The 25434-nt window shown below is 38.7% G+C and overlaps 1 long non-coding RNA gene across 1 annotated transcript in view; it reads left to right on the top strand.

The window, feature by feature from the left end:
- The window catches only part of LOC116786904, a 32996-nt gene extending 8112 nt beyond the window's left edge, over positions 1-24884 (top strand). The window contains exon 3 of the long non-coding RNA XR_004357110.1: positions 24734-24884. This is a non-coding gene — a long non-coding RNA (uncharacterized LOC116786904). The remainder of the gene's footprint in view (positions 1-24733) is intronic.
- Positions 24885-25434: the final 550 nt, after the last annotated feature.

Below are 25434 nucleotides of genomic sequence, written 5' to 3'. Positions count from 1 at the left end.
CAGCAGTGTATAGTCTCAGGCATCTAGCTCAGAAACTGTGATACCATCCTGAGGGAATAGTTTGTGCATGCTTCAAGGTCAGCTTGGAAATATAGCTATTTTATTGCAATGGAAATATCCCATTTTAGTCAATCTTCAGGAGCAAGACATTACTAGAATACTTACAGGAGTAATTTTTTTCTGTTCAGAACTTTTTGTCCACAAACTGATGCAAAGGGGTTTTGTTTTCAAGAAGCCAACTCCAAAATAATATTTCCTTTAGGTGACTCATCTGGTGGTGCAATAGTGCCCCTGCAGGCCGGTCAGAAGTTAGCAGTGGTCCATAGTATTTCAGACTTCAGTGAATTGTGGAACATGGTTGGGTTTTGTGAGCCATCTTGGTTGATTCAAGGCTGGCTTAAACACAATAAAGCACTTAAACACATAGCTTTATTTTAAAGCAGAGTGGTTTCATATGGCTTCACGCATGCTTACATACTTTACTGGGAAAAAAACATTTATGTGTATTGCAGGTGTATCAAGCAGAAAGAAAATCTGTATCGCTGCTTGCTATATAAGGTCTGAGGTTCAGTCTTTCTTTAATTACTGTATTTAATTCACATGCTTCAGAGGTGAGGAAAAAAATTCATTTTTTGTTTTCCTTAAAGAGTGCCCAGTTTCTCAAAGTTCTTAGCTCAAGTTAGCATTTTACAACAGGAATGCCATTTTCAGCATCAAGCAGGATAAACCCCTGACACATTTGCAAAACCAAGCAAAGTCGGGGATGGTGAATACTTTTTCAGAACTGTGGGAACTAATCAAAGGCAGTATTAAATCCATTTGATTCTCTTAGGAACCACTTGGATGTCCAGATAGATAATTCAGAACAAATGTGTTCCTTTGAGTGCTTACAAACAACTGGAATGAAAATCCATTCTCACATCAGTTGCTAAACACTGACCAAAGGAGCAAATATTATGCTGAACCATGCTCCAGTCTGGTGCAAGGGATAGAAATATATCTATCTATATACGTCTTTCAAGAAAAAGTACTGGGTCATGTATGATCCACTGTTGGATGGCAGAAGGAAAAAGAGCTCCATGTCGCAATCATTCCTACATCTCCCACCAAGTAAAACATCTGTAGAAATGCCCTGTTTGAGGCTTCTCCCTTGAGGTAACTTTTGCACCTGCAGCTCAAAGATTAAATTGCATCTGTTGAAAAGAAATGGCCATTTGGGTCACATATGTTATCAAATGACATTTTTTATTTATTTGTGCAGCTAGAGCTACCGAATTAGGAATTCTTTCTCTTCATTTTGAGCTTTTCTGTGGATCTTTGTCATAAAGTATTTTTTTTCGAGACAGTGAAAACACTGAGGCTTGAAGTTATATAGCAGGAAAAAAAAGGAAGAAGAGGGCATAATGTTTTCCTGAATTTCTCTGTGATAATATATCTGTATTATTAATACTTCAGTAGCATAAATAATTCTATATTCACCTAGTACCACTTAGGTACCCCAAAAAATTATAGATTTTCACTGTTAAATACTTTACTCTTTCACTGTCATGTCTGGTAGGTACTTTACTCTCTACCATCCTCACACCTTTGAATGATGTTGTTGAAGTAATCTTTGTCTCAAGCACCAATTCCCACCCTTCCTGATGTGTGCAGAATATGGTATAAGAGCAATAAGAAAGTAAGAACAGTGTCTACTTCTGAAAAATAAGCTTTATACATGGAGGTGCTCCCAACATGTGTCTTTCAGAATATTTGCAGAAAGCTTATATTAATTATATTCATGTAAAATAATATTCTTCTAAAAGAGTTATTTGATAACAACTATAATTCTTTAGCTTTGTACAGGTCTTAGTCTAGACTCATTTCTTTATGGACACAAGCTCAGTAACAATCAACATTAGTGAACTAGTTATCTACATTTTTTTAATATGAAAAAGCTGACTAAGCAGAATCCTTGACAAAAAAGGCAAAGGAGTAATGGCTGAAAATACACCACTGCTTTTAAAAAACTGATATGGACTGCTCAGTCCCTCTGTGTTGCCTCCTTAGTGCTACTTTCTCTTTTGACAAGATTTACTCAAACCGTCTCTCTTTTGGCACATACAGTTGGTGGCATATAGTGTCAAGTAAGCCCCAGATTTTCGTCCTTTTTCCCAACAGGGATTGAAATTTCTGTGTAAACAGAATCAGATGATGATCCAAAATGGAAGCTAGTAATTCAATTTTATATGTTGTTAGACCTGTAATCCTGGTATAAATTCGTAGTTACTTCCAACTGAAACTCACCAAACTTGCTATCTATCTCATGCATATTTATTTCGCTTACCAACAGTTCTCATGAAAAACTAATGCAAAAGGTTCAAAATGTGTTCACCATAATTCATATGACTCATCTTAAGAGCCATCATAATTTATGCTCAATATAAGTGACTAAAGAACAAGACCATACTTCTAGGAATTGGAACAAAACAGGGCTTCAGTGAAAAAATATTCTCTGGCTGTGTTATCAAATGGTATAAGATTTTCCAGGGTATTTCCAGTGATTAGGGAATACAAATGGAGTGCAAAAGAAATGAATGTTGTCCTAAGTGCTGAATGATATCATGAACTAATGAAGCAATCAGCCCTTTTTGTTCCAAAGACTCATTTTACAGTAGAGGGAGAAAAATGTAGCAATCACAACCTGTAATGTGATGATGGCAGATGCAGTGAGAATGATATTCCATTAAAGTTCAAATTTCATTTTTCACTAAAGATCAACAAGTTCAACAATAGCTGAAGTCAGATTTTTATCTGTTTCAGCTGTCATTACTTTTTCATTACTTGCCATCAATGAATATTTTCAAGCACCAGATCCAGTCTTTAGCATAGGTGTGCTCAACTGATGCACCAAAACACACTTAAAAAAGAAACACTGGGAAATGATTTAATAAGCGGTTATTTAAACATGAGGAAGAATTAAAGAAAATAATAAACCCAGTGTGCACTGAATTGCAAATAGGAAATCATTTCTTTTTGCTAATAGGGCTACATAAAGCCTCAAAGCAATGGATGTGCTTTGTGTCCAATCGATGCTGACAGAATTAAGGTTCCTGATATTTAAGAATGAGTCACATTGTGTGGCTGTTGTGGTAGATTTTCTCTTGGCCATAAAAAAATCTTGTGATTCCAATAATAAAAACAATTCCACTCAAATGCTGCAGCTTAGTTCTTATCCCTTCAAACCAAACCCAAGGAGCTGATGGCACAGAAGATACGAGAATTATATATCACATCAGTGCAGAATGATCTAATTTGCTCTGATGCAAAAGTCCTGAAGAAATATGCTGCTAAGGCGATCCAATCAGGCAGGGTTTCTTCTTTCCTGTTCTAGTTTAGAAAGCAAAAAAATTATCTGAAAACTGAAGCTATGCCCTCCAGAGAGTTACCTTATCACAAAATCAGTCACACATGGAATGCAAAAATCTTTCAAAGAAAATAGACATCAAATCCAACCTGCTGGTGTTTTCTTCATTTTAGAGCTCCAGTAATGATATTCAGAGAAATTCATAATGAACCTGAAAAAAGAAAGAAGTCTGGTAGATTCGCTTTTATTTCATACTTGAGTTATAACAACAGCTCCCAGACTGAGATCGTCCTCTCTAATAATAATAAGCAAACCTATGCCTAAAGAACTGTCAAAAAAATTTTGCTAACATAAATAGAGCGTACCGGAGTGTCTTCAGAATTCATTTGGCCAAATGCAAAGGTACTGAAGTGTGATGTCTCTTTCTGCGACTAATAATACAACCAAGATGATGATCTAGAAGGCTCAGTGTACTCACGATTGACCTCTTTTGTATCTAGAGTGGAAACTGAAGTAAGTGGAGACAACAGTGATGAAATTCTGTTACCACATCTATTCTCAGCGAATTGGTCACAGAGTTCCTGGTAAACACTCAAAATGTCTCACCATAATTGTCACCCTCTTAATCCTCAAGGAAATAGTATAGAATGGAGCAGGCAGGAAGAACAAAATTCTCATTAGTTCTGTAGGTTGTTCCCCTTTGGGCAACAGATTTACATTGAAGAATTGAGCCAGGAATAACAAAAGCTTGTAACACTTCCCACCTACAGCTTTTAGTACCAGCCTTACGCTTAGCCAAACTTGGTCAATTTTGTTTAAAAAGTCTTCCTGAAAGGCATTTTCAGGTCTACATAGAACCACTAAGTGACATCTAGAAAAACAACCAACAGCAACAAGCAAGAAATCTTTTTTTTTCCATTGAAGAAAATATATTTCAGATTTGCATTCTACTCATTCTCTCTCAGTAATAATTTATTCCTTAGTCTTGTGCAACAGGTCATTAACCTGCTTAACAACCCTAAATATAGATGTTTTCCCTTTAGAGAAACACAGTGAAAATACCAAATCTTTCTTCCATTTCCTTTTCTTTGATAGTGCACATGAATGCATGAACTGGGATTTTTCTTTCACAGTGGCAAACACTAATTTAGCTATTAACTAAATGGAATCTAGATTTGTAACCCTCTGTCTGTGTACAGTCTTATTATCTGATCAGTCTGATTATACTCAGATCAATATTATCTAATGACTGTGACCACAGGTGGAATGCTTCAAGGATATTTCAACTTCCACTGCTGTTTGACAGTAGGCAGAAAGTATCAGTGCAAAGTTGTTTGGTCAATTTGATCTTTTTCTTCTAGTCAGAAACAAGAGGAAAATCCTTGAGAAGATAATTTAAACTTTTCATCCACATTTCCTGTATTTTACCTACACCCTAGACCACATGGCTTTTTAAGACACAAATCATGTTAAAAAAGCAAAAGCTGGAGCTATTCCTGAAAGCCTATTGACAGTTCAAGACCCCTCCTGGGTTTCACTTCTCTCATTTGAATTGGTGCTTCATTAGAAGTTACTATTCTAAAGTTATGTTTAGATTTCCTATGTTTCCTTTGATGTGTTCAGTCTTGTTCTCACCCATATTGATGTTCTTTTCAAATTCATAACCTGGAGGCAAAGGCCAAAACCTTCCTAGCTGTAGAAGCAAATGTATTACTTGTTTTGCTTGAAAGATTAAAAAATCCATCGCTCTGCCAGAGATGTTCACTGAGAAAGACAGCAGCCAATATGGTGTTCCAGGATTAATTAAAGAGTTTGTCTGCCAGACATTCTTTAAGTCTGCTGTTTCTCATTTTATTTTTACTTTTTGGCATGTAATAGTATTTCCATACTTATTAAATCCTCACTGATAATTACATGCAAAAGAGCAATTAGCAGCAGAAAATTTAGTGGCAAAGAATTTATAATTCAAACTGTTTACCATTCAGAGATGACTGAAAGTGATGGCAACTGCATCAAATGATACTTCATCAGTGATATTGTTCCAGTGGAGGTTCCACCTGGGTTGCTCTCTGTTTCTTCAGCCTATCTTTGTATTAAAAATAAAATCATACCTGTAAGTAGACAGTTACTAAAATGCCATGCAGTACATCAGGTATTTCCTAAAATCAAAACCTAATTACATTGCTCAGCACTGTGTGTTTTGAGACCTGTCCATGTGTGGCCTCCTGTTTTATTAGAAAGCAGCCCAAGTGTCGTGACTTAGCATAAATGATATTTCTTTGTTAAAGAAACCCTGGCTGAGTGACTGAGGCCTATGGAGTGTTTCTATGCTTGTTTTCTATACTCATTTTAATAGAAATTTTACTTTTCTGTCTGCAGGAATGTAGTTTCTGTGTTCCAAAAATAATACTACCATTTCAAGCATTGTTAGTAGTCCAGCAAATGTAGAACCCTTATCAATCAGTTCATATCTGAAAGAAGAAAAAGATTTGATGACTGATAAAAAGAGCTCATCCTGAATGAGATGTTGAGGACAAGTATTTGAACACGTCTCTGATCACTAACTCAGAATGTCTGAGGAAGGAACCAGAATGTCTCAATTTTTGACAGCCCTTTGAGCTTGAAGTGTTCCAGTCCATTTATGTATGGGCAGGAATACACACAGGCATTACCAGTTTTGTAAGAATAATTATCAACTTTCTTTGCCTCTTCTGACACATCAGAGAAAAGATTTGAAAATAGGGCTGGAAAACAAAAAAAGAAGGAGAATGTCTTGAAAAGAGAAGGCAATCCTCCCCTCAGATTTCAAGTCTTGATTTCTTTCCAATATTTGGGTACTTTAGTCTGTTGCTCTTTTCCCTGAAGTTACACTGTGCTCCAGTTTAACCTGCAGTTATCCAAGATTGCTTCTCCTGTACAAACCTTGCTATCAATTGTCACTTTTTGTGGTCAGCCATCCCACTAAAAACTGCATAGAAAACTCAGTACCTTTATGCTTAGTCATCTCAAAGGAAATCAGTACCAGTTAATGTAGTAAAACTAGGAAAGAAAAAACTGAGTTAAAGACCTAAGTTCATAGATCCCTTTAAGATGGACAGGTAGCAGAGTATAATCATGAGAGTTTTAATGCCCTTGCTCCTCTAAAAAGCCACTATGGTGGGTTGACCCTGGCTGGATGCCAGGTGCCCACCAAAGCCACTCGTCTCCTCAGCTGGGCAGGGGAGACAAAATATAAGGAAAGGCTGGTTGGTCAAGATAAGAACAGGGAGAGGTCACTCACCCATTACCATTAATGGCAATACAGACTAAACTTTGGAGAAATCGCCAATCAAATCCAAGTAGGATAATGAGAAACATAACCTAATCTTAAAACACCTTCCCCCTGCTCCTCCCTTCTTCCCCGGCTCAACTTGACTCCCACATTTTCTACCTTCTCCCCCAAAGTGATGGGGAAAGGGGACTGTGATCAGTTTGTCACATGTCCTCATCTCTGCTGCTCCTTCCTCAAAAGGGGGAGAACTCCTCACACCTTTTCCCTTCTCCAGCACGGGTCCCTCCCACGGGATGCAGTCCTCCATGAGCTTCTCCAACATGAGTACTTCCCATGGACTGCAGTTTTTCACAAACTGTTCCAGCATGGATCCCTTCCACAGAGTGCAGTCCTTCAAGAACAGAGTGCTCCAGTGTTGGTCCCCAACAGGGTCACAAGTCCTGACAGCAAACCAGCGTAGGCTCCTCTCTCCATGGGGCCACAGGCCCTGCTCCAGTGTAGGCTTCCCATGAGAGTCACAGCCTCCTACAGGCATCCACCTGCTCTGGCACAGGGTCCTCCATGGGCTGCAGGTGGATCTCTGCTCCGCCGTGGACCTCTGGACCTCCATGGGCTGCAGGGGCACAGCCTGCCATGGCATGCAGACCTCACCGTGGTCTGCACCATGGGCTACAGGAGAATCCCTGCTCTGGCACCTGTAGCACCTTCTCCCCCTCCTTCTCCACTGACCTTGGTGTCTGTAGAGTTGTTGCTCTCACATGTTCTCACTCCTCACTTCCAGCTGCAGTTGTGGAGGTTTTTCTCCCCCTTCTTAAATATATTACCCCAGAGGCATTTACCACCATCGCTGATGGACTCAGCCCTGACCAGCGGTGGGTCAGTCTTGGAGTCAGCTGGCACTGGCTCTTTTAGATATGGGGGAAGCTTCTGGCAGCTTCTCATGGAAGTCACCTCTGTAGTCCCCAGCTACCAAAACATTACCACGCAGACCCAATACAGCCACAAAGATCTTAGCTGTCTGTGTCAACCTGGAGACTTGCAGTGGCATAGTGCCCTTTCAAATACTAGCCTAACACAAAATGAGGTCTACTATCTACTGATGAATGTTTACTTTCTGATTCACCTGCTACGTCTTTCTAACCAAGTATTGACCTAATCAAAACTCATTTAGCTTATGAAATCTGATGTGACTGCAGCCTGGCAGGTATGACTTGGAATATTTCAGAACTTGGCAGAAGAAAACATGTCCACTTTTCTTTTAGACATCCAACTCTGAGCATGCATTTTAATTCATTATGAACAAGCAAAATGATGTTTTTAATAGGAAAGCAGGGAGGATCAGTTTTGAGGCTGTTATTTTGTAGATTTATTTGCATATGTAAGTACTTCTTGATCTAACTGACATAACAGGAAACTCTTGTTTGCTTTAAAGTTTAAGTGTAAATGTAATGAAAAGCATCCTTCAGCATCTGTCCTGAATATACACAACTGTGGCTCCATAATGGTCTTTCAAGCCAAAATCAGGGAGCCTGGGAAAGCTTTTGTGTGGATTTACTCATTGCATCAAAGTCCTTGAGATCATTGCCTACATTGTTCTTACCAGCAGTTTTACACCGGGTTATAGCCTCCACACCTGTTATCTATTGCAGAATGATAACTGCAGACACTTGATTTAATTCCTCTGAAATCAATATTCACTTTTAATTTGTTAACCTTAAGTCAAAACAGAGAAATCCAGCAAACTATTAAGATGATATTGTTTTAAAGAGAAAGGGTGCGTTTCTTTAATAAAATAGTAAGTGACAACTATGCAATAAAACATGCAGTAAAACATTTACACCTACACATAGCCTAGATAGTTAGTCAGGCAATATTATTTAATTACTAATTATTAGTTACTTAAGCCTCCTTCTCTACTGGATGGAGGCTCCTTTCTGGAGAAGATTCTTACCCCTAAAAACCAATTCAATCTGCATATACAAAAAACGCACAAAACTTTTCAAAATAACAAAAGATCATTCAGGCATTGAGTTGTTATAACTTCTCTGTCCTCGTCTGGGAAAAAAATTAGTCTTTATGGTAGATTGCAAGAGTCCATCTGGTCGGGGGGTGGGGGCTGTACCAATCCTTTCCCCCTTTAGTGGGGAGATGTCTGTCTTTCCACAGAGCCCATTCTTCCCTGCCTGGCTGCCTGCGCATTAATAACAAGGAACAGAAACCATTCAGTGATTGATACCAGCTTACGCTAAACAATTTCCCCTCCTGTTTCCAATAAACATGGCTGTTCAAATAGATTATAGTGTCTCAGACCGTTCACATCCCCTCCACACACCACCCCCACCCCCACCACCCCCGCCTTTAGATGTTCTTTAGCTGTTCCTTTGTGATGGTAATGAAACTAAATAGCGTTTCAAAGCGGGCTTTGATTAGCATGATAACCGTGTAGTGGCTTGATGGCCAGCATGGAATGGTTCTCTAGCCTTCCAGCACCGACAGTTTGGAAGAAAAGTTGTACAACTTGTTAAAATGAATGGATGGATGTAGATATGTATGTATGTATGTGTGTTTGCATTCGCATAGTAGATACAGGTATAAGTGAGGTAGCAATAAAACCTGGCAAGGTCCATTCATTTATTTTTCCCCGTTGGAACAGCGTTTTCTTGATGCACGAGCTAATTGCACCAATTTGCCACAATTTGTCTGAGTAGTGTGTACGCATTTAAATAGGGGACAGGAGGTGGGACTGCAGCAGAGCTCAATAATTACTCATCATGTAGAGCATCCTCACACTGGTGCTAGATAAGCCACTGGGCATCGCTGGAGATGGGACATCTGGAAATGGCACGCAGCAGAAAGACTGCAGAAAACTCAGTGTCTCAAGGCTTGTGTAACAGTGTCAACATGTACACCAAGGGCTGAAACCAAAATGACATCGCACCGCTCATACAGTCTTCCAAATCAGATCATTTAGGGCAAGAGTTTATGCTGAGAACATGCTCCTTCTCCCTTGTACTAGTTATTCATTTTTTTTCTGAAAAGTAAATGCAAGACAAAAGTTTATTTCTGGACTGCTCTTAGCCGACGTGGCTCATGGTTTTAAAGGTTTGCAGCCACACAATGTGATAGGATGAGCAGTAGCCCATTGGTTGTTTCACAGGTGGTTAGACTTTATGGGACATGACTGACTCCTTTAGTTTCGTTTCTTTTTTAGTTTCAGTTGTCAGTTTCCCCTTTGTAATTATTTGGAGCACAAACAGGAAAAACTGCCTTAATTGAAATAATGTTTTGTCTGGATTTCCTTTTTTACAATATTTGTAAATATTTTGGCAGCCTTTAGGATGCTGTATGTTAAGCAAATACATGACAAGTGACATCTTGCTAGACTGCAAATACTTAAATGCCAGAACATGGAGGAGCTTCATGTCGTCTGTATTAGCAATATATGTATCTGCAATCCAAACAGAAAGTAAAGAGTAGGTACATTGCAGAGGCAACACCGAATAAATTCAGCAGCATCATGAAGCTGATCACTGATAAAAAGCAGCGTGCCATCTCTGTAAATGTACTCAGAACTGGCAGCTATGGTTACTACCAAATGCCTTACAAAGGTATTTATCTGCTTTCACTCTAGAAATATAAACAGCATGAATCCAATAAACACTTTGCTATAATATATGTGATTTTAGGCAACTATTAACTAAAATACTCAAAACAAGCCAACAAAATACAGGGAGTTATTTAGAATAGAGAAGGAAACAGTGAGTAGCCTGATGCTGCTGAGTAAATTGTGGATCTGGGAGGGCCCTGGGTTAACAGCTGGATGGGCCTGGGGGGACTGAGTGCCTGGGGAACAGATCTGTGGGAAAGGGCTGGGACTCCTGGCTGACAACAGGCTTAAAGGAATCAACTTCATGCCATGTGTAATGGGGACAGCTGAAAGCAAGCCCAGCTGTGTCAGTGGGAGCACAACGGCCAAGAGATTATTGCCCTTCACTCAGCATTCATTGGAGCACAGCTGGAATGCTGCATCCAGTTTGGGACCCTACAGTACAAGAAAGACATCAATAAACTGGAGTGAGTTTGGTGAAGGCCCACCATGATGGTCAAATCTGGGACATTTGCACTTAAAGGAGATATTGAGGCACCAGGGCATCTTCAGCCTGGGAAAGAGATGGCCCTGGGAGAACCTGACTGCAGTACCTACTAAGTAGTACTAAATAGCACCTGCCAAGCAGTACTCATGCCTTACTGAGGATCTGGAGCCAGGCCCATCCTGGCAGTGCACATCAGAAAAACAAAGGACAATGGCCATGAAGTGATACAGAGCTGAATGGCAGATCTGACTGGGTGTAAAGGAAAATATTTTCCAGACGAGACTAAAGAAATATTGGAGCAAGGATGTTGTGCAGTCTCTGCCCATGGAGGTTTTCAATACCCAGCTGGATAAAGCCCTGAGCAACCTAGTCTGACCTTGTAGCTGACCCTGCTTTGAGTAGGAGGTTGGACTGCAGACCTCTTGAGGTCCCTTCCAGCCTGAATTATCCAGTGATTCTGTGTTTCACAGAGCTCACAGCTAAGCTGTAGAACTCCACTGCAGGATGCTGCAGATGCTTTAGGTCAATGTAGGTTTCAAGTGCTGGACAGGATCACCAAAGGGAAATGCACTGATGTTTTGAGTCTGAACTCCAAACACATGGAGGCTGGGAAATATTAAGAAGAAATATTACTGTAGATTTGCTACATCTCATATTCTTCCTTGTGCAGCTGCTTATGGTTGCTGTCAGAGATGGGGACTGGCTGTCCATCTCTCATACCAGTACAGCTCTTTTTGTCTTCTTATTTCTATAAAACACACCATCAGCATGAGCTACTGTTTCAAACATAAAATTTTGCAGAGCTTTTAATTACTGGGAAGTGCAGTTTTTAGAACAACATCCACACCCTTGGAAGGAATAGTAAAATAATGAGGGTTTTCAGACTATTTTTTTTCCAGTCAATTTTCATAATGACAGTATTTGGGGGAAAATTGAAGATTGTAACATGTTACCAGAAAGTACCAGAAATGTTATAGAGAGATCTATTTTTATTTATTTATTTTTTTTACTTTTTAAAAAGTTCAACAAGTTCATTGCAATCTGCTTTTCAAGGTCATCCATCTGAATCAATGATCTTCTTAGCTCCACCAGTTCTGATTTTTTGAATAAAATTGTAATTACCAGCCTTTTAAACACCAGCTGTTCTATTGAAACATGATACTGGTGGTGTACTCACTCCTGGTGGAAAAATATCTGCGAGCTGCTCTTCACTGCAGCCCTCACTGAGAGCTGATTGCAAGAAGCATTTATGGTCACAGAATTAAAGGAGCCACAACCAGATCCTTTATGGATATAGTTGCCTCTCTCCTTTTGTGCATTAAAAGGGAAGAACAATATAATGTAGTATAATGTGCAAAGAAATAATCTATTAGCTTCTCCGTGCGATGAGCCACATTATATCAATGCACAGAAACAGTAATACTTTGGGAAAATGTTTCTCTACCATTCTTAAGCAGCATCCATTATTTAGCAGTGTGTACCATCTTTATCAACAGGAGGCCAAGATTGAAATTTAAGGGGAAGGCTATAATCTACGTACAGTAGAGGTACTGTGCTAAAGGAGAAATCAGTGCTGAAAAGAGAAGCAGAAGTGCTTTTCTAACAGGATGTGCAGGAGAATTAAAAGGCTGATTGGCACAGGAAGTGGCATGGGAAAATAAAAGCAAGAGGTAGAATTTGTCTTGGCAGGAAAGTGGTGTTCCACTCTTAGAAATGCCTGCAGGCCAAACCGAAAAAAAATCCTGTGCTGAGATTTAACAAGGATTTTCCAACTGCTTTAAAGCTCAGATCCTACGCTACATATCTTCCTAAAGCACATACAGTTTGAGACATACAGAAGCTTTTGGTCATGTTCAGAGAAGCCAGAGATCAGTACTTATTTATCCTCTCAAACTGGGATAGTGGCATCTTCTGGTGCGGATGGGCAAGACGCAAGGAGCAGCTGGGCGCTGGGGTGCACCTGCTGCAGCCCTACCTCACCTCCCTTCCCCTGGAAGATTTTTACTTTCCATGTTATATTGCAGTGTATTTTTATTTTTTCTTCTATTTTAATAAGAAATTAGGACAGAGGTAGTTTAGCAACACATCCGAACAGCCACTTCTGCCAAGTCAGGGTGATACCTGAGTGCACCCAAGCCTGAGGACACAGGGGAGGGAACTTGCTGTGTCAGCCACGAAATCTGAAGCATTGCAGTAGTGCTGACTGATTAGGCATTGCTATATTTTTCTCTATTAATTACTTGGCTTTTTCTCTTTCCAAAGCCAGGAAAATGTCTACACTGTCAGATGTCTTTACCTATGAGGACACTCATCCCTTTGCAGTGTGCTATCAGGAATTGCAGTGCCTGGCAAGCCACTCCATTCTGGAAGTCTTTCCCTTTTACTAAAGACCTTGAGCAGTATTCCTGTGCTCACTGCTCCTGCCAGTGAAACCATTAACTCATAAGGTCCCAGTTCAAGAAGGTCTTTATGCACATAAAGACATATCTGTTTTTCTAAGGATTGCACTTAGCATGCAATCATTATCCCCGAACCTGGCCTGAAGAAGTATTTCTTCCTGAGTCAGAGATAAGAGAATACCTGGAGTGAAAAGGCAATACACAAGAACAGTGAAGGAATGCAATACTATATTTTTTCTTCTTTATTATACAGAAGTAAATACAGAAAAGGCGAAAAGTGATACCAGCATATTTCCATTGAAAATACTAGTACAATCAAAAGGAGATAACAAGGTTATTTCTTTTGTGCCACCCCTTTCTATCCCTGATTGCAGGTTTTTGCCATGGGAACTATATTTACAGCAGTTTTTGAGAAGCAATTCTTGATCTCATGCTGGATCTCTATGCAGTCCTGAAGGACAAGTAGTAATAAATGGTAACAAGTAAGGAGAACTCCTGTTGCTCATCCTTAAGGTATTCTGAAAAGCAGTGAGGGAAAATTAAGGACTACACATATTAATTAAAAAAAAAGAAAAAGAAACAACAAAAACATGCTAGCTAGAGTGATCAAATTATTTCATTTAAAGTAATATTAAAGGTTGAGACTACATCTATCTTTTCAGAGTTGCTCATTTTGTCACTTCTTTGATATTTGATCTTGTTTTAAACAGTATCTTAAGGGGCTGTATCTTTATAACTGAGGTTGAATGAAGAGACTTATTTTGAGGTATGTAACTAATGCTTCATATCTCCAGAAGGAGTCACTGCAAAGAGTCTAAGCACTTCCAATACCTGCTTCTGCACTGTGCCTGGCTTCTTCTAGCCAACACAAGATCATTTCATCTTAATATTTCATTGAATTGGTGTGTTAGTAATACATAAAAGATGATGCCTTAATGAAATGCAACTTCGAGATGCAGTCATGGCATTTGAAAGCTGTGAAAGAAATAAAAGGCAGTTTGCTCTGCATGGAAAGGAAAGGCTGCTATTTGTTCTCCTGAAGGTTGGAGGCTCCAGCTCTGCAGTAGGCAAAATATGCAATATACATTTGTTGTTATGTGAATTTTAGATCTGGTGATAGACATGCAATACCAGTCAGTTAGCAGAGATTCATAGAGCAGGCAGAGGCTGCTGCAACCAAGTAGAATTCCATATGCTGCCTTATCTCTAATGTAGAAAGCAGGCAGAAAATACTTTGTCATACCATGGCAAATTCTTGGCTTCATAGCCAAAAACACTGCTGGGGTTTATGACTAGCATCAAACACGTGGTACTATCATTTTTTGCATGGGTGCTGATCTGAGAGCACTCAACTCATCCTGTACAGGTCAAGGAGTGGTCTTCAGGGGCTAGCAGTCCTTGGTCACTAGAGACTAGTGGCTGGTGTTGTAAGCAGAGTTCAAGGTGAAGAATCCCCATATACCACTACCTGGGCTCTAAGCAACCCATCTTTTCTCGGAACACAAAAGTACAGAAAAATAGAGACTGCAAATTGATAATGGATATTTCAGTAACTCCTGCTATTAATGCAATACTTTTTCCTTAACAAGTTATGATTCCTTTGCAGTAACACCTTCTATTTTTTTTTCTGTCAGATTATAATCTCAAAGAAATAAAAAAGGGTCACTGTCACCTTTTATGACAAAAGGTGATTGCAGGAGTACCGTATTTTGTATCTCCTTGAGCAGATTTCATGGGTTTTTTACCCTCTCTTCCTGTTGGCCATTTGATATCTGGCTGTGTTTATCTCTGAAAGTACGTCACCCAGAGATCTTGAAAAACTGTTTTCCTCCATGGTTCAGTGATATAGTTTATATATTACTTACAGTTGCAATACACAAAGCCCATTCTCAAATGCAATCTCTTAAGCTTGCAGAATGACTGATCAAGCTGTTGGCTCAATTTGTTATCTGATCATTTAGTTGATAAGGTGAATCTTGACTCAGATTTTCAGTGGTGGATCAATCAAGTGATGGAAGCTGAATACTGTATTTTCTCACTCTATGATAACCAGGGAAAGCATCAGCATCACTAGATATCTATTTTGGCAGGCAGCTTAAGCTCTGAAGCTTGATTTTTATCAGCTATTAATACCCAATAAAAATAACTGCATATCAGAATGACAGCATTTATACTCTCTCTGCTGTTGTGCAAATGGCCATGTGAAGTGCACAGGAGCCATGAGCTGACCGCAGTGCATTTCATAGTGGTGACTCACTAAGTCGGTGTGTTTTACTGGTAAATAATTTTGCATGAGATGGCCTACAAATGGCTAACAAGTGAAACACTCTGAACTAATAACAGAAACGTGCAGTAGAATTGATCTACCCTGGGAATTCCATTTTTACTTTTTCCTTTTAAAATTAGTTTTATTTCATCTGCATCAAGTCATTCCTTATCAGTAAGAAGACAATAAGAAAATTACTTTTGGAGGAAGCAAATAAAAAAAACCCAAAAACCAAGTGAGCAGAAAGGAAACTGAATATAAAATATATCCTTGCATAGGATTATTGCTAGTACAGTAAGGACATGATACAATTTCAAAGTTCTCTTCAACTCATCAGAACTGAATGGTAATCAAATGGAACATGGTTTCCATCTTAATACCCAATTATTCTCCCTTAATATAGAATGTACTCTCAATTACTGAAAATGCTACTGAAACTGTGCTTTAAATTCATTAGGTGTTCTACATGACATGACTTTTGGAGAATATTTTTAACACACTTGCCTAGTTTATACATTATTCTTTCCTTTCTTCAAAAAGTTTGTAAATGACCAAGAAGTCCAAACAACACTCACCCTTTGCTTAACTTTTCACATTTTATTACAGAATATCCCAAATCTTTCGGATCCCAGGCCCTTCTGAAAACAAAAAATATTGTCCTTTACAAATATATTAAAATTAAACATAAAACTTTCTGAAGCATTCTAATAATTGTAGAACTTGAAAAATTAATGGGTTCTTTTGTTTTTGTAAATATAAAGATAATTTTTAGTGGCAAAATAAATAATAATTGATTTTAAATATCTTCACTGAAAATGAAGGAATCAAAACAAGTATAGCATTCAATCCATTGGCTATATGTATCCTAATACAGTTTAATTAGATATAATCACCTGTCATTTCCAATTCTCCTGTCTTCTGAAAGTGTGGCATTATATAAAACCAGCTTGCCTTTTCATACCGGAATCAATTTCAGGAAATCAAAGATGTGTTTATATAATCTGAATTTCTAGGTAAGTAAAGGTCCTTGAACTACTGACCACTTTAAAAACCTCTTAACTTCTTCCTTAGTAGATATTGCATCCTTGTCCTCTGTGACTTCTAATCTGAATGACTGTTACGTGCTATTAAATTTATCAAAGACAGAATTGTTGCTTGTAGCTTTTCCACATTGCATCTCAAAATTACCAAAGTTAATACTCCCGACAATCTCATACATATTATTTTTTCTCTTTTTTACCTATCTGGTCAGTTTCCTTGTATGCATTTTTATTAGGAAATTCCTAGTAGTTTAAAGGAAACCATGAAATGGCACTATTAGGAGTTAAAGGAGATGTACTACTGCAGAAAACCAGAAGTCATTATTCTGTCTTTAGGCTGAATAAAAAAATTCCTGTTTCTTACATTCAGTCTTCTAGTGTGATTATGCTCCAGCAAATCCTCACCCAAATCTTCAGAAGACTGGCAGTTTATTTTATGAACTTCAGTACTTGAAAGGGAAAAAAATATCAACTCATCATTTTTAGACCTTTGTGGAATTCTCTGTACCAAATGGAAAAGAACTCTCTTATCTGCTCAGAAACTGATGTGAGAAAAAGCAATATTGCCTGTGAATATATTATCAGGATAAAATAGCTGCTTCCCAATAGTGGGAGAAATGATGATGGTGGCCATGATATCCACATGCCTGTAAAGCTCTGTGTTTTGCTGATATCTTTATTTCCACATCAAACAGAAAGATGAATCTTCCAGTTTCTAAAAAAAATTATGCTGTGAAGTCATTGAGAACTGGATTTGGCACATTTTTTTCCCATCATTCTCTTAAATTAGTCCCAAAGTCTTATGCTTGCTTGTTAGACTTATAAATACAGGCTGCTTCCTTTTCTGCTCTGGCTGCTTTCCACAATATTGGCTGGCTTCAAAGGATGGGGAAGAGGAAGAAGCATGCTGACAATGCCTGTACTTTTTGTGAATCTCTTTCACTTATTGTAGCCTTTAGTTCATACTTATTTCATCTCTGAGGCGTTTGCTTGTACAGCCATCTCATCACCGACAATTTCTTCAGCTGCCTCAAATCCGTTCCAGTGCCAACTCTATTTTAAGGACCTGGCTGCACCACATCTTGTGGGTGAAGAGAGCAAAACAAAAATAAGTATTTATTTGCCAATGTCTTCTGCATTTAAAGCAACTCAGCAGCTAACCCCTTCTGGGGACGTAGTTGCCACATTGGTTTAGCTCAGGAACACCAAGCACCTTTCCTGTACCAGGGGCTTTAAGTGTTTCATAAAGAAGTGTTTCAGGATTTGTGCACTTAATCCTTTTCATGTGGAAATGACTGAGGATATTATTCCCTAATTAAGAAACCTAAATGTATGTGTCTATACATGGATGTTGACATGTGGGTTTGAAGTGCTTGTTACCAGCAGTGGAGACGTAGTCAATGCAGGAGCCTGGAGATCATTTCAACTGGCTCATGAAGGGAGGATCAAATGAGATGCCCACACTGTGCTATTTGAGCAGTTACTGAGGCATTCACACCGTGTTGGTGGACACGAGGCAGCACCTACAGGAGGTCCACATCCTTGCAGAGCAGAAGGTCAGGAGGGAGGTGCTAGTGTGTCTTAGCACCAGCAGTCTGTATGTAGCAGCTACCTAGTCCTCTGCTCTGAAAGGAGTTCCCTCTCACAGGTCTCTGACTCCACTGATTTATCATGTCAGCTTAAAAACATGGCTTGCCTGTGGGGACTCACAAGTAGGCATCTATCTTTAGGTTTTGTAGTTGAATATCTCCATGAGACTTATCACTGGGCCCTCACTTTTACCACTTTGTACCACACTGGGATTACACCACCAGGTTCTGGAGAGCTTCTGGAGCAGGTGTCAAAATAAGGCACTGCATTCTGGAAGATTAAAATGTGCAGTCAAGGAGTTTGGTTGTGAAATATGCAGATTCAGAGCACCCTGAGTCCATGCATTGGAATACAATCAGGCCTTAAGGCAACTGAGTATATATAAGGCATGGGCAAATGTACGCAGACAGGGCACTGGCTAATGCAAGTTAGAGCCATCCCTAAGACAGTCGGTCCTAAGTATTTATTGGGACTGATTAACTGCTTTTCACTGTTGTGGGTTTTTTTTTTTTCCTTATCAGTCCTGAGACCCTGCACTAAGTATAGATTGCAGGATCCAAAGACTGGACTATTATTCTTCAGAGAAAGTTAGAAGAGCAGGCACAACACCCTAACTTGTCTGATGGTTATAAAACCAACAAATAAAATAAAATCTGTCACCCAACATATTTAAAAGCATGTATCCTAAATTGAAAAGCATTGGAAAGTATATGTTGAATACATTAAATAACATTTGACAGTATATTTACATTTTTCTTTCACACAACTCACTGTCAGAGAAACCGGTAAGAAATAGCAGCAAGGCTCATCTTGCGACAAAACTAAGATTTCTGGTCATATTGACACCAGACTGGCTTTTCTGGAGTTAACTTGACGGGGAATAAAAGAGTCTATTGTGCAGAAATACACAGAAGCTGCTCAGATCTGGAAATGTGTAGCTGCATGGGCATGGCACTGCCCCGAGCTAATACACTCTGCAAACACATTCAAACTGCTCTAGCCTTGAATTGCTGCCTCTGTGTGGTGCCAGGCTATGGGATGGGGACCTGCTGGCTCAGGTTGGCTCTAAGTCAGGTGCTTCATTACACACCAGAAATTTGGCCTTCATGTATAAGCATAAACAGGTAAAAGAATTTAAAATATGAGCCATCCCTCTCTTCTTCAATTCATCTGAGTGGGACTCTTTAATAATGCATATATTCAAGATAGACTTCGTTGGGCTAGTGCCAAACTACAAACTTTAACATACTCTCTGGTTGCTTAAGTCGTTCTTAGACACAGATGTCTGCCGCCACTCTAATGTCTGAGTATGAAAGACTGATTAAATCACATTCACACTGAACTATACAATGTATTTCATTAGTGTTTTAAATAAAATTTCTTTGCTACGTCCATATTTCTTCTGTTGATAGCTGATGTAGCACTAATTCCAGAAGGGCTTTATCTCTCAGCAAAGACATGTGGTTTATAAAATTCCTTACCTTGTGTAGCAGACTTAACTGATGTGGTCCATTTATTCCCCCTTCAGCACCTTATCTCTAGTATGTTAAATGAATTATTATGTCTTCTCCAGTGTAACAGCACATTATGCTCCACAGAAGACCCAGAACTTGTAGTCTATGTTCCCACAAAATCTTCTTCCGTGATGTCTGGGTGTCTCTAATAACGCTTATTTCACTAACTGGTTATTTGTATTGTTCTAATAGTATTAAAATTATATGTTAATGTAAACTTTATTCAATTAGTTCACAAAGGACATTACAATCAGAGAGTGAAACTCATTCCCATGAAGCTAATTTGCCAGCCAAAACAATACATATTTTACATGTGATTTAATGGTGCATGGCCCAGCTTTTCAGGGTCTGCTTAGGAGATTTTCATCCTGGTTGCGTGAACTCTAGGTAAAACCTTGCTGCTGTCTCACAGGAGTCTTATAAATTCTAAATAGCATTATTTAAGTGTCTTAAGTATGTAAAGCTCATGGCATTTATGTGAGAATCACTTTGTTCAGTCCTAGAGTAGGAACCACTTCTGAAATAAAATATAATTGCTATTCAATATCTCTAAAATGCTATAGAAAGTTGAAGACAAGGTGAGAAAAATACCATATTCCTATGAAAATGCAGCAGTGTAGTAGACAAGAAGCAAATAAATATCCTCTCTAATAATAATACTGTTATGCTAATTGGTCGTAAATAATTACAAGTTCCTTCTAAACCCTAGCTGTGATCTGTTTCCCTAAGAGAATCAGAAGAGAAACATAGCACCTATCAAATCATCAACAGTGTTTTCAACAGCATATGAGATTTTCCCTTCAAGTACCAATGCAGCTCAATCCTGCTTAGGTTGTGATAGTTGATTAGATCACAGTTTGAGGCTTACACAATAATTGCTATCAACTTAGTTATTTTACCTTATATTCAGCATGCTACTGCATTTCCATCGTTCTCTCTCCCACTGTTCCATTCTTATCTTTCCAGTCAGATGACAAAATTATCCAAGAACTAACTATCATTAAAAACAAAGGCCCCTACGAAACCCCCACTCTTGTTTATTCTTTCAGATTTCTTTTTTTTTTCTTTTTTTAAGGAGACACAGAAGTGTTGGTTAACGTACGGCTACCCTGTAGGTTAATGCTTTTGTTTTGATGGTGTTGCTGAAGAGGGTTAGAGGAACTTTTTTCAATGTTTCCACTTAGTGTAACTATTGTCCTGGCAATTGTGTAGCTTTATTTCTCTGTGTTAAGATTTTACATTAATCACAATGTTGCACCTCTTCAGTTAGGAGATAAATACATGTGTTTTGCAGAAGTCGTCAAGTTTGGAAAGAGTGGATCTTGCCTGAGCTACCTATAGCTATCCAACTATCTGTTTTGTCTGCCTATCCATCTGCTGTGTAGTCCTTGTGTTGTCTTTGGCAGGTCTTTTACTGCCTTCTCTCTTTTGAACTAACAAACTCAAGGGAGAAAAGTTCAGAAGAGCTTTCTGATTCTCAAGACGTGATAAATTGGAAAACATTAACAGTGCAAGGCACATTAAGCCTAAATTATATGTGGAGACCCTGATTTGTGGTGGTGAGACACCGGAATGGGTTGCCCACAGAAATTGTGATTGTATTTCATAGCAGAAATTGAGACTGTAGGAACTGAAAACAAGTCTGTCACTGCTATTTACTTGCACTGTAGTGTATAACCAGGATATCCTGATTATGGGGGTTAGAACTTCTTGAAGACAGGAGTCGATGTCAAAGCCTGGGCAGTGGTATGAGTCCCTAAACTGCAGGAGCATCATCTGCAATGATGAGCCATGTATGGGAGTAGGCTTTCTCTTTTCTACAAGTGTAAATTTGTGAGGAAAGGTCTAGCTTCATCCAGGGTAAGACCATCCCCTTTCCCCCTTGCATTTATCCTACAGGTTGGGGACTGAATGGGAAGGGAAGGTACATTAAGTCTAAATTATTTGTTGAGGCTCTGATTTGTAATGGTGAGACACTGGAACAGATTGCCCAGAGTAATTGTGGATGCCCCTTCACTGCACGTAGAGCCCATCACACGGCCAGGGTAGGTGTACAGACAGTGGAGAGTCATTTTACTCATATTGAAGACTTTTGCCAATTTTACATTACAAGAGAAACTCCTGTTCTTACTTAAAGTTCATTGAAGAAGTAACTCTGGGCACACGTGCAATCCGTGTTAGCTGACTTCACACTTGGGTAGCTAAGGGAGACCATCATACATTTTGATCTGATTATCTTTTAAAGGCAGGTGATCATGACCAGACAGCCATTGTGAGCATTTGGGATCTATCTTCAGACTTTTCTGTCACTCATCACTGAGCATTCCCTGAGTGCAGCCCCATATCCTGAGAGTCTGTCCTGTTCCTCTGAGTGATTATATAAGAAGTCAAGAGTTCTTCTGGATACCTTTACCAGAAAAATTAGGCTAAAAGTCACTTTATCTTCTAAGCTCTATGCATACGTACATATAAATACATATATACATACATACACACATACATATACATATGAGATCAGGGAAGACAATGAGAGGCAAACTATCTGCATACATTCATTAATTTCTTCTGTGCCACCTTCTTATGAAATCCATTTTACTAAGCACGATCTGCTCTTTTAAACACATGCAGACTCTCATGAGTCATTTTGTACTTGTCAACGTGTTCTAGCTTGTTGCTGACCAGTGATAACAAATCTTCCTCCATATCAATGTCAGATATAAAAAAATTCTAATTTTTTTTTCCCTTAGATATCTGCATATTTGAGAAGGATTTTATTAGCCTATTTTGGGTTCTCATTTTTATTCCTCTTTTAGACCATTATTTTGAACAATCCTGCCTTTTTAATGCTTATTCCAATGGAGAGGTATAAATATTTTATCTTAAATGTGTTCCAGCAGAAGCAGAGTGAACATTAGCTGTCTGTAAGGGTTAACCCATTACTGAAAAGGATGCCTGATAAATAGAAAGTGTGGCTCTCCGCCAAGAGAGATTGGTATATTCTGAGCATTCATTTTCTGCCTTAGGAGTGGCAAATCACGTTGCTGGTATCAGATGCGATATAGCTTCTGAAAGAAGAAGCCTCAGAGGCAAGTTCATACTTTGCTATTCAGAGAACTATCCATGGACTGTGTACATGAATTAAGGGCATGCCTTACTTACTAAGTTATCATTGTATCTGGAATTGTAAATCGTCACTGAGAAAAAAAAAGAACCCATAAATAACTCTAAAACAAGTCAGATTCCATTTTCAAAATATTATGTGGTCGTGTATTAAAATAAAAATTTTAAGCGGTATTTATTAAGTCCTCCTTGATATATTTTAACCCCAAATTGCAGTAATCTTTTTTCCATTTTGAGTAGTAAAATCAGTACTTAATACAGTAATGAAGACACTATTCAGATGCCTTGATGGAGTTGTTAAGCATTCCCCTAGTCTCAGTACAGATTAGTAAAGAACTGCAGTCAAGCTGTCTGGAATTGAACCTATCATAGACCAATATATGTTTTAAGAATAATTAAACAGCTTTTAACCTTCCTGTTTTAAAAGAAAATAAATATTCCACACTTTTTTTCCCTTACAAGCTCATTTTTCTTTATAATCTCTATTGCCAAATTCCGTGTCTGCCAACTTTACTCTAATTCAGCAGCATTGTATTTAATTTACATTGTGTTTGATTTTTACTATGCTTAATTTATATTAATGTAAACACCTGCACAAGAGCAAGGAACAGAGATCAGACTTTGATAAATCCAGGCCATACTAAGACTAATCAAATTCTTTCCAAAGAAAAAAATGCAGAGTCATGGTACTAATATTGCTTCGATGTACTGGAATTTGTGATGGATTACATTGCTTGTCTACTGCAGTCATAGAGGTCTATTAGCAGGCGTTTGGGGGGCCTTCAGCTTCTTGCGAGGGATTATAAAGAGAACAAAATACACCTTCTGCGCACAGAGAACACCTGTGTGCTTGCTGCCTGCTTCACCCAGTCACATTGCATAAAGCTTTTACCGTGTCCTGTGCTATGTGGGGACTCAACACCAGTGCCTCCAGCCCACCAGCATTGATCTTGGCATCAGAACCAAGCCTAAGGAGAATGGAGAGTTTTGTGTAATAGCACAGGGAAGATTCAAGTAATCTCTCCCAGCTTTCTCCGCCTCCTTCTCTCTTCTCGGCTCATAAGGTGCCTTCTGCCAGCACTTAGGCAGCTGAGGGCTGTTTGGAGCAAGAACACTGGGGACAGGCAAGGCTGAAAGGGACAGAGGTGGACAGGGCTGGGGGAGCACATCCTTAGAGAGAAGGATGGGAGAAGGGAGGAGGAGATGAAGGGGAAGGACAGAATTAGAACATTACACTCCTAAGTACTCTTGAACTCTTTAGCACTCTATTAACAGTTATTTTCTATAATTATTAAGAGGCAATTCTTATTAACTCACATTCTCTTGCCTTTTCTGATAAAAGACATTGGATTTGTTTTCCATGTAGAATCACCTCGATTTTGATTAGATTATATATTCAAGCTTTTCAGGACAAGCTCACACATTAACATAGCAGGCTCTGAAACATCTAAACTCTGTATTCCTGGCATGCAGCCTATTGTTCGTTAAGGAGAAGCTTCATATGTTTTAAAGAACTTATATCTAAAAGGAATAATTTTCCTTTTCTTAGGCAAAATTAATGTGTGCATACAGTTACATAGAATATATTAATTTATCTATCTTTCATATATTTAAATTGTGTTTGTAAAAGAGGCCTAATATGTAGAATGGGCCTGTTTTGACATATGTGAAATGCATTGCCAATATTAATTTTCAAGATTTTCTAGTGGATGTTTCCTGTTGTTCAAGCAATGCAGAAGGAATATGTTTTCTATCATTTTGCAAAATGCAAAATAATTTCCCAGTGAAAGATCTTTATTTGCTCTGTATTCCTAACATTTTTTGGCAGGGAGAAAATCATGTCAACAGTTCATGTAGAGCATGTGAGAAAAATTTATTTTCCCTGGTGTTATTATGTACTCATGGTATTTCAGCAGTCTATGGAGAAACATCCTGTATATTAATGCACTGACTTAGGAAAATTATCATTCTTATTGCCTTCCAGCTGTTCAATGACATTATATACCTATCCACAAACAAATTTTAACCACTTTGGGCTTATAATTCATCACTCATTAGAACTTTAATACAATGTTCTAATTTTTCTTTCTCAGAGACCAGACTTTGCAAGTTTGGCATAGGAAAGAAACTGTACTACAGTATGCAAATCAAACCTTCAGAACTAAAATTCCAGCAACAACAGTTTTTCAAGATGTTTTGTATATTGTTTTCTAATTTATTTTATTTTATTATGTTTTTCAATAGTTAAACCACTTTTTACAGTATTTCTGGGCACCTGTGTTTTCTTTGCTGTTTAATAAAACTCCAAAGTGGTCAGAAGTTCAAGGGGAATCTGTCTTCATCTCCTCTTGAATGTGAACATCCAAATGCACCAAAATGGCTTTCAACTTTTAAATGTAGCATTTTGTTTGAGCAGAACCTGCAGCTGTAAACTTTTTTTCAAATAACCAGCTGTTGGCTAAGACCTAATGTCAGTTCAGGGGGTTGTAAAGAGTTTTCCTCTCTTGCCTGTCTAATGCCTTTTCACAATGAGAAATTTTTCTTTCAGGCCTTCTCTTGGTCCAACAAAGACCTCCTGGGCTGTAAGAAATACCATAAAATGTACTCTGAACCCTAGAAGAGGTCCTTGCTTTAGTATCCTCCAAGGCCTGGATCCCCTAGGGACCTGCTTCCTGAGCCCACAAAGTTTCAGTGGGACTGCAGGCTTAGTCCTTGCTGGCTTCTCCACACAGTCCATACTGAGGCGTGCTCGAAGCCTACTCTCCTGTGAGTACTTTGTTGCCTTTAGGAAAAG

This window comes from Chiroxiphia lanceolata, chromosome 5, assembly GCF_009829145.1.
Source record: "Chiroxiphia lanceolata isolate bChiLan1 chromosome 5, bChiLan1.pri, whole genome shotgun sequence".
Lineage (NCBI taxonomy): Eukaryota > Metazoa > Chordata > Aves > Passeriformes > Pipridae > Chiroxiphia > Chiroxiphia lanceolata.
This window is presented reverse-complemented; position numbering and strand designations above follow the sequence as displayed.